The sequence below is a fragment of the Aethalodelphis obliquidens genome, unplaced genomic scaffold, assembly GCF_003676395.1.
Source record: "Aethalodelphis obliquidens isolate GAN/ISIS:26980383/991018 unplaced genomic scaffold, ASM367639v1 scaffold120, whole genome shotgun sequence".
NCBI lineage: Eukaryota > Metazoa > Chordata > Mammalia > Artiodactyla > Delphinidae > Aethalodelphis > Aethalodelphis obliquidens.
This window is the reverse complement of record NW_020838064.1, coordinates 632,861-645,995: the sequence shown is the minus strand read 5'-3', so window position 1 is coordinate 645,995 and position 13,135 is coordinate 632,861. Positions and strand designations below refer to the sequence as shown.

Here is a 13,135-nt window from a genome sequence, read left to right as displayed (position 1 = left end):
AGAAAATGGTGTGATAATGGGTGATTTTTACTCTTAAGGTTTTGAGGAGATTTTTCACATAAAGAAATATAAAATATAAAAGGAGCAAATGAATAAATAAAAAGTACTGTTTTAAAATTGGTTCTGAATACTGGCTCTGGGTGACTTGGGGCAAATCACTTTTCCCCTCCGAACACAGACTCCTGGCCTGTGAAAGAAGAATGAGAAAACTTGCCGTGTGGGAATATTGTGAGGATTGAAAAGCATGGTGCCTGGCACAGAGGAGGCATCAGACAAATGCTATTGTGATTAGCAATAGCGATAACAGTAACAAATAGGAAGATGATAAACCAGGGTGTACACAGGTCTGTTCCGTCTGGGACAGTCCTTGAATTCGATTTTATTTATAGCCTGTCTCCTTGTACTGGGTGGCTTAACATATTGATTCTCTGAAAATCCTGTGACTTAGCCCTGGAATGGAGGCTCTTTTAATAAACTCCACTTATGGGGTGATTATGCAGAAGGCAGCTGTAATGACCCCGGTGACCAAAAGAAGCACTGTGATGACAGTTGCTGCCATTTACTGAGCCCTTACTGGAGCTGCTTACGCCTTAATGCAATCCCATGAGATCTTATAATCCCCATTTTACAGATGAGAAAATGAGGCACAGATGAGTTAAATGCTTTAAGGCCATACAGCTGATAAGGGGCTTATACAAGATTCAAACCCAGGTCTTCTGCACCAGAGTTAGGGATCTCTTCATTAGACCTGATGCCTCTCAATTTGCAAATAATGTGGTACAAGATAATGGAGAGGGAGATGATGCAAAGGGGCACTGGGGCTTTGAAGAAAGGTTTACAGTTTCCCAGTTTCCCATCTGATGCCTCATGTCATGCCCCAGTGGGTCCTAGAAGTCTTAGGATGAAGCGTGGTTACTTCTTGCTGCTGTCACTCATGCCAGGGGATTCTGTGAACTCTGACAAAGAATGCAGGCTGTGTAGGTAGGAGGGGTTGCTATGGATACCTGAGGATGCTGAGCAAAGGCCTACCAGTTGTCCCTCTATATCCAATCTCCCTTTCTTCCAGAGTAAAATGATTTTTCATAGAGCACATGGTTGCCTAGAATAAAGACTACATTTCCCACTCTTCCTTGAAGCAACATGTGGCCGCATGTCTGAGTTTTGGACAAGGGGATATGAGTGGCAACACTCAGTTTTTACTTCTGAGCAGAGCATTATGGTTTGCAAAAACAATTTCCTAGAAGGGATTCAGTTAAACTTGAGCTTTTTTTTTTTCACCCAAACAACTGTCCTTTGCTAAATTTCACCGATGGTTGATTTAAGGTCAACCTCTACTTGACTTAAAGTCAAGGTGTATTTTTTTAAATATTTCTCTTTCTGGGTCCTACCCATGGAAATGTCCGAACGTGAGAGAAGGATGGTACCTTGTTCTCCTGCCCCCATGTCCATATATCTGACTTCTATTCAAAATTCATTTAAACTAATATTCAGTGAGCATCTACTATGTGCCATGCGCTGTACTCAGCCTGCGGGAAGAATGAAGAGCACGACACAGATGCTGTTTTCACCAAGCTAACACTCTAGTGGGGAGACTGACAAGCCAATGATATAATACAGGGTGAGAAGCAGGGAAGCAGAGGTTGCAGGGGATCCACAGAGGGACATTGAAGCCAGCTGTGGGATTGCAGAGGGCTTCCTGGAAGGAGTTTTGCCTAGGCTGAGTCTGACATATGGGAAGGAGCTGGCCAGGTGATGTGGAGAAAGAAGAATGTTTCCAGAGGAAAGGTGAGGAGAGAAGGCAGCTCAGCACTGCTGGAGGGGAGTGGGGTGGTGAGTGGAGGGAGATGAGACCAGAGGGCTGGGATGGGGTCAAGTATTTCAGGGTCTTCTCAGTCATTTTGGGCATTTCAGACTTACTCTAAGAGCAATGGGGGGTCATGGAAGGTTTCAATATGGGGTGATAAGATCAGACATAAAGTGTAGAACCTCCTCTGAATACAGCTCAGATGAGAGATTGGAGGGACGAAGGCTGCAAACAAGGACACCGCTTCGGTAGCTATTTTAGCATATGAACATGCACACATATACACACACCTTTACTTGCAAGCACCAGGGAATGCCCACCATCAAGGGCTGGAACAGAATGTCTTAAGCTATTCCACTGTTCACTGCCTTAGTTTTCTCATCTGTGGAGTGGGAACCACCGCAGCTGTCTCTCAGTGTCTCCCAGGATTTCTGAGAGAATGTAAAGGTCACGTGGTCAAAGCCTTTCCAGCTCAGCGTGGATCAGCACAAAGGGCTGCTTCTGCCCCATCTCGTTTCATTTCTTCCAGACCTTCAATCCCCAGCACGTGAAGCATCCCTGAGGGTTGCATGTGGACAAGGCACTCAGGAAGGGCATGCAGATGTCAAGAAAGACAAGCATTATTTAGATTCCATTTGGTTTCAAAGTTGAAACTAGGGTGGGGAATTGGGGCTTTACCCCCAACACTAAAATTTAGAAATTACAAAATTGGCTGGAGACTCCCAGGTAAGAGTAGGCATCCATCTGGCCTGGGATACCTTTGAATGGACAGTTCCACTGATTGGACGATGTATTCGTGCTTTTTGTCGTGGGGAGCCTGTGACTTTTCTAAGACTTCCGTAACAAGGTGGCACAGACTGAGTGGCTCAAACAATGGAAAGATATTATTTTACATTCTGGAGGATGGAAGGCCAAAATCAAGGTGTCAGCAGGGTTGGTTTCTCCTGAGACCTCTGTCCTCGGCTTGTAGATGGTCCTTCTCCCTGTGTCCTCACGTGGTGTTCCCTCTGTGTCCTTATCTCCTCTTCTTATGAGGATACCAGTCATATTGGATTAGGGCTCACCCTAATGATTTCATTTCACCTTAATCACCTGTTCAAAGACCCTGTTTCCAAAGACATTCTGATGTCCTGGAGATTAGAACTTCAGCATAAGAACTGGGGCGGGGATGGAATTCAGGCCATAGCAGTGCCCAAATGGCTTATTTATATAGTGAGTATAAACAAACTGCCAGGAAGCCCAAAGGCTGTGAAAATTCCCGCCGAAGTTTTTCACCAGACTAAGAGTCCCCGACTGAAATAGACTTGCTGCTGCCCTGGTTGTGGCACCATCCACGTTTTGCTGTTCGTCTCAGCTGCGATGCGCTGCTGTAGAAAGGAGCCGATCTATACCCGCGCCTCTCTCTCTTTATCACTTTGCCAAACAAGTTTCGCTATGGCAACTGCTAACTGGGAGGAGATAACCCAGGGATGGCCAGTCAGCCCGTGCTCTTCTACCCTTCTCAATCTTGGATGGCGGACAGCCCCTGCTGTACTCTAGCTGCTGCATAAATCTCCAGAGAGGTGTTTATTGCTAATAGTTCTGAGTGTGTGTGTGTGTGTGTGTGTGTGTGTGTGTGTGTGAAAAGTGAGACCTTCAAGAAAGCAGTCTCGCAGATAGTAGGGTCCCCCAAAAGGGGAAGCCACTCATTCATTGACTGATGAGCACATTGGGTTTTCTGCCTCATGCCGACCTGCCCTCTGGTTATCTTGCAGCCGTTGCTTTGGTGATACTTTCTGGGAGATTTCAACAGGGCTCCTCCTGCCTCTCCTGCAGCTGAAAATAATGATCTTCAGACTTCCAATTCTCCTTACTCTCCTCTAGTCCTTTGAAGGGTTTCATCCGTGGCGCCCCTTGGGGTTTGGAATCCAGGTCATTCACGGCAACCCCTCTGATGTGTCAGGAGCAGCGGTTAAGCTGTGGGTGGATGAGGCCGTAATTCAAAAGGATCTGACATTCAAAGAGGCATGTGACTCAATAACTCATCTGCCTGAGAACCATCCTCAGTGTCCCCAGGCCCCCTGGAGACTTTGTGAGGCAGGCCTGTGTGTGTGTGGTAGGGGGGCATGCAGAGCAGGGGGAGTTTGTTCAAGCCTCCCAGCATAACCCACATCCCTGTCGTGTGGTCCCAGGAGTCCTGAAGCCTCTGGAATCTGCCCTGAGTGCCAGGATCTCCTCTGAGGGTCTTCCATTTGCCTGGTGATGTCGGCTGTCAGCCTTGTGCAAAGTTTGCCTGCCCAGCTCAGCTCCTCTGCCACAGTTTAGGAAACCTGTTAGTTGACAGAAATAGCCTTAAGCAGTCCCTGTGGCTTCCTGGGCATCTGTCAAAAGCAAACTGTGTGCATAGAAGCCAACAGAGGTCCCGTGCCTTCTCCCTCTTGTGCTCGGGAAAGCAGACGTGGCACCCATGGTGGGCACTTGAGATCCCCGGGCTGTTTCTCCCCCTCCCTCCTGGCCCCATTTGGATGTTTCTAGCATTTATTTTTCAGTCATTCATTCCACAAATATTTATTGAGCACCAATGGTGTGCTAAGTACAGTTTAGACTTACTGTAGTTCATTTTATGTGTCAACTTGACTGGGTCATCAGCGGCCCAGACACTTGGCCAAACATTATTCTGGGGTGCCTGTGAGGGTGTTTCCAGATGCGATTAACATTCTTTTTGTTGAAGTATACTTGATTTATAATGTTGTATTAATTTCTGCTGTACAGCAACGTGATTCAGTTATACATATACATATATATATACACCATATTCTTTTCCATTATGGTTTATCTCAAGATATTGAATATAGTTCCCTGTGCTATACAGTAGCACCTTGTTGTTTATCCATTCTACATGTAATAGTTTTCATGAGATTAACATTTGAATCCATAAAATGAGTTAAGCAGATTGCCCTCCCTGAAGAGGGTGGGCCTCATCTAATCAGTTGAAGCCCTGAGAGTACAAGAGGACTGACTTTCCTGTGAGTAAGAGGGGACTCCTCCTGACTGCCTTCAAGCTGGGACATTAGTGTTCTCCTGCCTTTGGCCTTAGACTCAGACTGGAACTTACTCCACAGACTCTCCTGGGTGTCTAGCTTGCCAACTGCAGATCTTGGGACTTCTCAGTGTTCATAACCTTATGGGCCAATTTCTTATAATAAATCAATCTCTCTCCTTCACACACACACACACACACACACACACACACACACACACACACACTCTCTCTCTCTCTCTCTCTCTCTCTCTCTCTCCCTCTCTCTCTCTCTCTCTCTCTCTCTCTCTCTCTCTCTCTCTATATATATATATATATATATATATATATATATATATATATATAAACCCTATTCGTTCTGTTTTTCTGGAGAATCCAGACTAATACATCTGAGACCACAGAATTGAAATAAGCAAAGCTTCTTCCTTTGGGTGCTTACATTGTGTTTTGTGGGAGTGGGGTGGGGGGAGGCCTTACACTTGGTTTGTCATGTATTATGACAAATTTGTACACAATACTTTCTAACCAGAAAAGCAATTCCCTGAACACACACCTCCCTACCCACCCCTCACCCCAATCCCAGAACTCTGTCCTTGATGGGGAAGGGGTTATGAAGTGTGGGGATATATCTTTATACCATTTCTCTTCTGCTTAAAGCAGGGTTCTTAACCTGTTTTGTGCTAGGAACCCCTTTGACAATTCTATGAACCCCTTCCTAGAATAATGTTTTAAGATATGTAACATAACATAGAGTTATGAAGAAATCCAATTATTTTGAAATGCAGTTCTCAAAGTATTTAAAAAATTGTGATGTAGTAACAAATGTGCTCCTTTATTCACATGTTAAATAACATGATTTAGCAGTGGGTTTAATAACAATTGTGTTTCAAAATACTGATGAGCATAAATGATATTTTGGAATATCTATATTACCTGGACCATAATATGAAGAGATCGTGATTCCCATTGTGACAAAGTCCCAGATACTACAAATGTTACGGTGATTTTTCGCACACTGTCTTGATTTGCTAGGGCTGTTGTAACAAAGTACCACAAACTGGGTGACCTGAACAACAGAAATGTACTATCTCTCAGTTTTGGAGGCTGGAAGCCTGAGACCAAGGTGTCAGTAGCTCCATGCTTCCATTGAAGGTGCTAGAAAGTGACCAAGATGGTACAATAATCTACACATACACTCCACATACTGTAAAGAGGGGTGGGAATTGTGTTTGTAAAAAAAAGTAAAGACAAGAAAAAACATCTTCAACTAGCCCACAGTCTGTCCCTAGGGTTGTGCTTTTTCCTTGTCAGCCCATTAAGCATCTGCCTCACTCCCAGTGCTCCAAAAAGCAATAATCAACTCAAGTGACCCAATTTTCTAGCACTGAAACCAGCATCCCCAGGAATATATGATGAAGAGGAACTACTTCTGTTTTTAATCTACAAGTCAAATGTCATCATGTTACCCCCCTGGCACTACCTCTTTGATGACCGTCTCTTCACTTTCAAAATCCTTAAAGTGGCAGTCAAGACCTCCCCATAAACTAACCCCTGCTTACCTCCCTAGCCTCACATCACCTCCCATTAACCCCTGTGACACTACGGCACCTACCTTTTCTTAAGTCACTGGATACACCCATCTCCTTTCTGCATCCAGCCTTAGCTCATGCCATTTGCTCCACTGTGGCTCCAGGGATTTCTGCAGATGATGGAGGAATGTGTCTTTCTTGCCTCTGTGAATTTGCAAGGGGAAAGACGGTGTGAAAATCCAAGAATTGGGAGACCCAAGGAAGACACTTTGTGTATGAGTGAGAATTCAGTTAAACTAAAGCATTGCATTTTTGAATGAAGCCACCAGTTTCCTTTCTTTCACCTTCAACTGGACTTAAAACTTAAGTTATGATGTGTGCGTGTGTGTGTGTGTGTGTGTGTGTGTGTGTGTGTGTGTGTAGTGCATGTACTCCTTGGTAAAAACTGTTTCTAACAGACTTGGAATCATGAACTCCCCAGATGTGCAAGCTGCTGGAATAATAACCCACCTGTGCTATGTAAACTGGAGTCTGAAATGTTACCTGCTGAGACAAAAACGTTCTGAGAGGTGGAATTTGACTCGTGCGTGCGTGTGTGTGTGTGTGTGTGTGTGTGTGTGTGTGAAAGACAGACAGAAACACTTTAACCTAAAAAAGTGTTTCCTGAATTTTTTTCATTTGTGTACTCTCTTCAAAATTTTTATGCAACAACCATCTGTAGTTTCCTATAGGGATTTCCTATATTTTCATAATTTTTTTTTCTTTAAATTGATCTACTTTTTGTAAACTTAGATTCAAACTAAAATGAATATCCAAGAAGCCGTACTGGGATAAAATAATTGCAAAATACATACCTGATAAAGGTCTGGTATCCAAAGTATGCAAAGAAGTTTTAAAACAAAAATAAGAGAACAAACAACTGAATTAAAAACTGGGCGAAAGGCCTGAACAGACACCTAAGAAAAGAAGATATACAGATGAAAACTAAGCATGTGAAAAGATGCTCAATGTCATCTGTCGTTAGGGAAATGAAAATTAAAATAACCAGGGGACACCACTACACACATTACTGTAGAGTGAATGTTCATGTCCCCACCTACTCCCCAATTCATATATTGAAATCTTAATCCCCAGTGTGATGGTATTTGGAGACGGGGACTTTGGTAGGTGATTGATTAGGTCATGAGGGTAGAACTCTCTTGAATGGGATTATTGCTCTTATAAAAGAGACCCCAGAGAGCTCCCTCACCCCCTCTGCCATGTGAGAACACAGCGAGAAGATGGCCGTCTATGAATCAGGAAGTGGGCCCTCACCAGACACCAACTCTTCTGGTGCCTCGATCGTGGATGTCCCAGTTTCCAGAACTGCAAGAAACTTCTGTTGTTTATAAATCACCTAGTCTATGGTATTCTGTTATGGCACCTGATTGGACTAAGACCACTTATTAGAATGGCTAAAATCCAGAACACTGACAGCACAACACCAAACGTTGATAGGAATGTGGAGCAACAAGAACTGTCCTTCATTGTGGGTGAGAATGCAAAATGGTCCAGTTCTTTGGAAGACAGTTTAGCATTTTCTTACAAAACTAAACACAATCTTAACATACAATTCAGCAATCATGCTCCTTGGTATATACCCAAATGATCTGCAAAGTTATGTCCACAGAAAAGCCTGCACACAACTGTTTATGGCAGCTTTATTCATAATTGCCAAAACTTGGAAGCAAGCAAGATATCCTGCAGTCCGTGGTGCACCCAGACAATGGAATATGATTCAGCTAAAAGAGGAATGGTCTATCACACCATGAAATGACATGGGGGAAACTTAAATGCATATGGCTAAATGAAATGAACCAATTTTAAGAAGCTATATTCTATATGATTCCAATATGTGACACTTTGGGAAAGACAAAACTACGGAGACAGTAAAAAGATCAATGGTTGCCAGGGGGCTGGGGGGAGGGACAAATAGTTAGGGCAGTGGAAACTATTCTGCATGATACTGTAATGGTGGATACCTGTCATTGTACATTTGTCAAAACGCATAGAATGTACAACACAAAGAGTGAACCCTAATGTAAATTATTAACTTTAGTTAATAATAATGTATCAATACTGACTCATCAGTTGTAAGATATGTTCTACATTAAAACAAAATATTGATAATAGGGGAAACAGGACTTTCAGTTTCCAGTCGGGAGTTGCCACTCTGTACTAACAATAAATAAAAAGATGAACAGACTGAAAAATCAAAAACTCTACTTGGATCTGTAAGAGAGGGGAAGACACAGGGCAAACTGCTGCCCTCAGACTGTAGGGACAGATAGGCAAACATAGGGAGTCATGGCTTTGCTGGAGCAGAGACTGGAGTGGAAATCACCACAGGAACCAGAGCTGAGGTCAGAAAACCAGAACTGCAATTGATGGATTACTGGAGGCTCAGTGTAGACAACTCTGAGAGTAAAAACTCTAGAAGGACACAGTCAAGAGTGGGCCACCCACAGTTTTGTGAGGTTTACCTCCAGTAGTTTGACCAGGTTCCTACAGTAAATATTGGGGAAAAAATCCCCTGTGCTTCTAGCAGCGGGGAGAGGAAGAGGAACCATTCTGGAATATGCCAGAGTATTCTATTCTTAAAAAAGCTTGCCCTTGGAAGAAATTGATCTATCAGAGCCTAACCTTCTGAGGTTTCATCAGAGCCTAACTGACCTGGGGAAAGGAAAATACCCAACTCCAGTCAGCTCTAGCCTTTCATGTAGGAGAAGGGAAATACCAACCCCTTAGGTGGGACGGGATGTCTTGATTACTGTAGCTTTATAGTAAGTTTTGAAGTTGAATACTGCCAGTCCTCCAGCTTTGTTTTTCTCCTTCAATATTATGTTGGCTATTCTGTATCTTTTTTTCTCTCCACATAAACTTTAGAATCTGTTTGTCAATATCCACAAAATAAGTTGCTCAGATTTTGATTGGGATTTCATTAAATCTATAAATCAAGTTCATGGTAGTTCTATTTTTAGTTTTTTAAGGAACCTCCATACTGTTCTCCACAGTGGCTGTATCAATTTACATTCCCACCAACAGTGCAAGAGGGTTCCCTTTTCTCCACACCCTCTCCAGCATTTATTGTTTCTAGATTTTTTGATGATGGCCATTCTGACTGGGGTGAGATGATATCTCATTGTAGTTTTGATTTGCATTTCTCTAATGATTAATGATGTTGAGCCTTCTTTCATGTGTTTGTTGGCAGTCTGTATGTCTTCTTTGGAGAAATGTCTATTTAGGTCTTCTGCCCATTTTTGGATTGGGTGGTTTGTTTTTTGGTTATTGAGCTGCATGATCAGCTCGGTGGTTTGTGACCACCTAGAGGGGTGGGATAGGGAGGGGGAGGGGGAGGGAGACGCAAGAGGGAAGAGATATGGGAACATATGTATATGTATAACTGATTCACTTTGTTATAAAGCAGAAACTAACACACCATTGCAAAGCAATTATACTCCAATAAAGATGTTAAAAAAAAAATCAAGTTCAGAAGAACTGACATCTTGACAATGTTGAGTCTATTTATCCATGAACGTGGAATATCTCTCCACTTATTTAGTTCGTCTTTGATTTCTTTCATCAGAGTTTTGTAGTTCTCCTCATATAGATCTTGTACATATTCTGTTAGATTTATTCTTAAGTATTTCATTTTTGGGGGTGCTAATTGTAACTGATACTGTTTTTAATTTCAAATTCCATTTATTCATTGCTGATATAGGGAAGCAGCTGACTTTTGTTGTTGTTTTTTTTTTTTTAATGATTCATTGAGAAGACAGTGACGGAAGCAAGTCAAAGTGCTGTGTGTAAGAGCAAAGGGCTTGGCGTGTTCTCATACCCGGGTTTCCATCCTGGCTCTGTGACCTTGATTAAGTTGCTTAAAACTTTCTCCGAGCCTCAGTCTTTTCATCTGTAAAATGGGGTTTTATTAATTGTACAACTGCTGTGAGGATCACGTGCAGAGATACCTGTTTAGTGCTAAGTCTAGTGCCTGTTACATAGTAATAACTCAATTCATGATAACTATTTTTCTAGTTTTACTACTTACCAGCTCTGCAAGCTAGTTAATTTCTCTATGCATCAGTTTCCATTCTGTAGAATGGGTATCATACTGTTATGATACAAGTATGTTGTGATAATTAAATCAGATAATACATGCAAAGCACTTATGCCCAGCATACAATATAAATTGAATACATAATAGTGATTATTACCAATACTAATAGTAATACATGCTACAACAGATATGGACAGAAAATAAGATATTTAGGGGAGAATTCTAGGAAAATGGGTGGGAAGGCATTTCAAGGAAAGCGGCAGCATAGTAAGATATGAGGGGTGTGTAGGTGCACATTCTAAAGTACTAGCTCAGATTGGAGATTGGGGTCAGACAATGAGCAGAGGGTGGACGGGCGCTAGAATAATCCAAAATCCAGGTTCTGCCAGTTATTAGCTAGTGACTTACCCTGTCCAAGCTGCAGCCTCCTCACCAGTAACACATAGCTAATGGTTTCTGCTTCTTTTTTTTTTTGACTTTTGTATATTAACCTTGTCTTTTGCAACCTTGCTGTAATAACTTATTAGTTTCAAGAGTTTTTTTTTTTCTTGTAAATACTTTCAGATTTTCTGCATAGACAATCATGTCATCTGCAAACAAGACAGCTTTATTTTTTGCTTCTCAATCTGTATACCTTTTATCTCCTTTTCTTGTCTTATTGCAATAGATAGGACTTCCAGTACAATGTTGAAAAGTGGGGTATGAGGGGACATCTTTGTCTTATTCCTGATCTTAGTGGGAAAGCTTCAAGTTTCTCACCATGAAGTATGATGTTAGGTGTAGGGATTTTGTAGATATTCTTTATCAAGTTGAGGAAATTCTCCTCTATTCCTAGTTTACTGAGGGTGTTTTTTAAAATTATGAATTCGTAGTGGATTTTGTCAAATTATGTTTCCTGCATCTATTGATGTGATCATGTGATTTTTCTTTTTTGACCTGTTGTTGTGATAGATAACATTAATTTGATTACATTACATAATTGATTTTCAAATGTTGAACCATTATTGCATACTTGGGATAAATCTCTCCTTGGTTGTGGTGTGTAATTCTTTTCATGCATTGTTGGATTTGATTTGCTAATAAATTGTTGAGGAGTTTTGCATAAGAGATATTGGTTGTGTTCATAAGAAATATTGGTATATAGTTTTCTGATAATATCCTTGTCTGGTTTTAGTATTAGGATAATGCTGGCCTCATAGAATGAGTTAAGATGTGTTCTCTCTGCTTCTATCTTCTGAAAGAGCTTGTATAATTGGTATAATTTCTTCCTTAAACTTTTGGTAGGATTTATCAGTGAATTCTGGGCCTGGTGCTTTCTGTTTTGGAAGGTTATTAATTATTGATTTCTTTAACAATTTCTTTAAATAGGCCTCCCCCCTTTTTTTCCATTATAGGTTATTATAAGATATTGAATATAGTTCCCTGTGTTATACAGTAGATCCTTGTTGTTTATCTATACCAATATTTTATATATGGTAGTGTGTATATGTTAATCCCAAACTCCTAATTTATCTCTCCCCTGCCCCCTGCTATCCTCTTTGGTAACCATAAGTGAGTCTATTTCTGTTTTGTAAATAAGTTCATTTGTATCATTTTTTTTACATTCCATGTATAAGTGACATCATATGGTATTTTTCTTTCTCTGTCTAACTTACTTCACTTAGTATGATAATCTCTAGGTTCATCCATATTACTGCAAAGGGCATTATTTCATTCTTTTTTATGGCTGAGTAATATTCCATTGTATATATGTACCACATCTTCTTTATCCATTCATTTGTCAATGGACATTGAGGTTGCTTCCATGTCTTGGCTATTGTAAATAGAGCTGCTATGAACATTGGGGTGCATGTATCTTTTTGAATTGGAGTTTTCTCCAGAGGCCTTCTCCTCTCTTTAAGCAGTAGACCTTTCCTCTTTTTTTACCTCCAAATATTTCTCAGCATGATGACAGCCTAAAGCAGAACTGCTTGGACTGAGATTAGGAGAGGAGTAAGTGGTGGCCTGGCACTGCCATTCATGCTCTCAAGTACCTGTCACATGTTATCTGAGGCTTGTAGTCTCTCAGAAGTGTCCCCTAGGTGTGCCCTTCTCACACTGCCTATCTACCTGTCCTTCTGTACTTTGTTTTAAGCTACTTAGGAGCTGGGTTCTCATCTCCCTCATTGTTCCACCCCAGCTCCTGGCCCATCATAAATAAACAACAAGTGTTGTTGAATAAATGGATGGATGAACTAAGGTTTCTGGAAGCCACTCTTTACAAATGTTTTGCTCAGGGTCCTTGCCTTTGAGTCCTCCACTGTATTTGATGTCATCCAGGGTGCTGGCACTGGGTATATGGGAAATCAGAACAATTAGTAGAAAAGTTGAAAAAAAATTCAGTGAATGTGGGATGTTTCTTTCCTAAGGGTTACCTTACTCCCTCTGCACGTGGACGGGTTATTGAGCAAAAGTTGCAATGTTTTAGATAAACATCTGGCCCTTCTCACAAATCCATTTCTTTTGCCAACTGATTCCCACTCCACTTCTGGGTTCAATTTTAGTGTCACTTCTGAGAAGCCTTCTCTGGCCACCCCACCCCCTCCCTGCTGCTATTCTGCCTCATTATCACCATTTTCTATACTGAACTTATCACAACTTATAATTATATATTTATTTGTGAATTCAGTCTTTCCGATGTCTCTCTG

At 41.5% G+C, this 13,135-nt stretch overlaps 1 long non-coding RNA gene across 1 annotated transcript in view; it reads left to right on the top strand.

Annotated features, from left to right (window-relative positions):
* Positions 1–13,135, top strand: part of LOC113615579 (uncharacterized) — a 300,491-nt gene that overhangs the window by 155,305 nt on the left and 132,051 nt on the right. The gene's annotated exons all lie outside the window — the stretch shown is intronic.